Source organism: Oncorhynchus nerka, unplaced genomic scaffold (assembly GCF_034236695.1).
Source record: "Oncorhynchus nerka isolate Pitt River unplaced genomic scaffold, Oner_Uvic_2.0 unplaced_scaffold_7968, whole genome shotgun sequence".
NCBI classification, from domain to species: Eukaryota; Metazoa; Chordata; class Actinopteri; order Salmoniformes; family Salmonidae; genus Oncorhynchus; species Oncorhynchus nerka.
In genome coordinates, this window is record NW_027033350.1 from 1 (window position 1) to 3,609 (window position 3,609).

Genomic DNA, 3,609 nt, shown 5'->3' on the forward strand with positions numbered 1-3,609 from the left:
TGAGGGAAAACATGTCTTTATTTTCCAGAATCAGGATTTGGGCTCGCAAACAGGCCATTGCTGAGGGCCAGGGAGATTACGCCGAAAAACTGGACCAATCCTGGAGTTCTTTGAAAACTACTACAGCTCAAGCCATCCTCTGACCAAATCAGGTGTAATACTTAAAGAGTAATACTCTTCCTCTCGGAATCCCTGTCTGTTTGTTGAAGAGATTCCTAATGGGTCCCAAATGGCACCCTATTCCTTTGTAGTGACTCCTACTTTGACACAGGGCCCATAGGCCTCTAGGCTGAGTAGATGCACTATATAAGGAATAGGACACCATTTGAGACTCACAACAATTGTTAAGTGCTGTAATGGATATTTCAGCTCTTTTACTCCGTAGACCAGATAGCTCTGCCTGACTTCAGCGCCGGAGCCATGGAGAACTGGGGTCTGATCACCTACAGAGAGACAGCCCTGCTCTACAACCCTGCCAGCTCGTCCAATGGGGACAAAGAGTGGATCGCTACGGTCATCTCTCATGAACTGGCTCACATGGTCTGTATTACAGTCAATAATATAATATACTGAGAGTCTGTATTACAGTCAATACTATAATATACTGAGAGGCTGTATTACAGTCAATACTATAATATACTGAGAGTCTGTATTACAGTCAATACTATAATATACTGAGAGGCTGCAGCTGGCTGCCTGGTCTGTATTACAGTCAATACTATAATATACTGAGAGGCTGTATTACGGTCAATACTATAATATACTGAGAGTCTGTATTACAGTCAATACTATAATATACTGAGAGGCTGCTGCTGGCTGCCTGGTCTGTATTACAGTCAATACTATAATATACTGAGAGTCTGTATTACAGTCAATACTATAATATACTGAGAGGCTGCAGCTGGCTGCCTGGTCTGTATTACAGTCAATACTATAATATACTGTGTCCTGTCCCTCTCCTCTCTGCACCCTGTGTCCTGTCCCTCTATTCCACTGGCTGAATAAGGTTTATATGTCCACAGTGGTTTGGTAACCTGGTGACCATGAAGTGGTGGAATGACCTGTGGCTCAACGAGGGCTTTGCCTCCTACGTCTCGTATCTTGGGGCCAACTCTGCTGAACCCACGTGGAACGTAGTGAGTCTTTCCTTTCATCATATCTGAATGACTCCTAACTTGACTTGAGATAAAAACATGTACATTACAACTTGAACTGTTGCACAGCTCTCCAAATATACCCTTCTCAAGGATTTAATCCACAAAGAAATCTGCTCTCCAAATATACCTTTCTCAAGGATTTAACCCACAAAGAAATCTGCTCTCCAAATATACCTTTCTCAAGGATTTAACCCACAAAGAAATCTGCTCTCCAAATATACCTTTCTCAAGATTTAATCCACAAAGAAATCTGCTCTCCAAATTCCATCTGCCAGGTACAAGTGAAAGGTTAAAAGCGAAGGCCTGATGTCTCCACAGACAGACCTGATAGTGCTGAAGGAGGTGCACGGGGCGATGTCTGTAGACGCGCTGGCCTCCTCTCATCCTCTCTCTGCTAAAGAGGAAGACATCGTGAGGCCTGCACAGATCAGTGAGCTGTTTGACACCATCACCTACAGCAAGGTATGCTTCTAATCACACTTCTTACTGGCAACCTACTGGCTTCACAACACAGCACAGCATGCCACATTCACCTGGGTCAAAGTCACCTGGGTCAAAATCATCTGGGTCAAAATCACCTGGGTCAGCAAGTCACCGGGTCAAAGTCACCTGGGTCAAAGTCAATCTGGGTCAGAATCACCTGGGTCAAAATCACCTGGGTCAAAATCATCTGGGTTTTAGTCAACTTGAAATAAAATAATCGGAATTACTTTGAAATAGCAAATGTCACATGTCCTCAAGGAAATTAAATCATTTTCTGTCTGCATTTCTCGTCAGAGATTTTGATTCGGGCGAGAGCGGCAGGCTGTACTGGGCCATGACAAGTCAGATCGTTTTATTTCTTATATCCTGTGTTCTCTTCCTCCTAGGGAGCTGCAGTTCTGAGGATGCTGTCTGAGTTCTTGACAGAGCCGGTCTTCGCCCGAGGACTTAGCGTGAGTAATGTTTATGTACATGTCTAATTATTATATTTTGTTCCACATCATTTTGTTTAGATTTATATACACTGCTCAAAAATAAAGGGAACACTAAAATAACACATCCTAGATCTGAATGAATGAAATATTCTTATTAAATACTTTTTTCTTTACATAGTTGAATGTGCTGACAACAAAAATCACGACAGAAATTATCAATGGAAATCAAATTTATCAACCCATGGAGGTCTGGATTTGGAGTCACACTCAAAATAGAAAGTGGAAAACCACACTACAGGCTGATCCAACTTTGATGTAATGTCTTTAAAACAAGTCAAAATGAGGCTCAGTAGTGTGTGTGGCCTCCACTGCTGTATGACCTCCCTACAACGCCTGGGCATGCTCCTGATGAGGTGGCGGATGGTCTCCGAGGATCTCCTCCCAGACCTGGACTAAAGCATCCGCCAACTCTGGACAGTCATAGCTGCAACGTGGCGTTGGTGGATGGATGTCCCAGATGTCTCAATTGGATTCAGGTCTGGGAACGGGCCGGCCAGTCCATTGCATCAATGCCTTCCTCTTGCAGGAACTGCTGACACCTCCAGCCACATGAGGTCTAGCATTGTCTTGCAATAGGAGGAACCCAGGGCCAGAACTCGCACCAGCATATGGTCTCACAAGGGGTCTGAGGATCTCATCTCGTTGCCTAATGGCAGTCAAGCTACCTCTGGCGAGCACGTGGAGGGCTGTGCGGCCCCCAGAGAAATGCCACCCCACACTATGACTGACCCACCCCCAAACCGGTCATGCTGGAGGATGTTGCAGGCAGCAGAACGCTCTCCACGTGCGTCTCCAAACTCTGTCACGCCTGTCACGTGCTCAGTGTGAACCTGCTTTCATCTGTGAAGAGCACAGGGCGCCAGAGGCGAATTTGCCACTCTTGGTGTTCTCTGGCAAATGCCAAACGCCCTGCACGGGTGTTGGGCTGTAAGCACAACCCCACCTGTGGGACGTCGGGCCCTCATACGACCTCATGGATCTGCACAGCTTTGACCATTTGAGCTTTATTTTTGAGCAGTGTGTATATATATATATATATGAGTGACACATATAAAAGTGAGAACTTACAGTTACGAATATAACTACTGCTCCCTGAAGGAGGGAACGAGGTATAACATGCTATGGGGAGTCAACGACCAATCACATTCACCTGAAGAAAACTAAAAAACACACCCAATGGGCCAATGAATGTAGAGCCCGCCCTCAGAAGCCACACCTTCCTGGCCATGACACCGGAGCTCGCAATCATTTCAAATCAAATCCAGATCAAATTTTATTGGTCCATACACATATTTAGTAGATGTTATTGGTCCATACACATATTTAGTAGATGTTATTGGTCCATACACATATTTAGTAGATGTTATTGGTCCATATTTAACAGATGTTATTGGTCCATATTTAACAGATGTTATTGGTCCATATTTAACAGATGTTATTGGTCCATATTTAGTAGATGTTATTGGTCCATACAC

At 44.4% G+C, this 3,609-nt stretch overlaps 1 pseudogene; it reads left to right on the forward strand.

Annotated features, from left to right (window-relative positions):
• The first annotated feature begins 11 nt into the window (after window positions 1-11).
• On the forward strand, window positions 12-3,135 carry LOC135566034 (aminopeptidase N-like; annotated as a pseudogene).
• The last annotated feature ends 474 nt before the right edge of the window (window positions 3,136-3,609 follow it).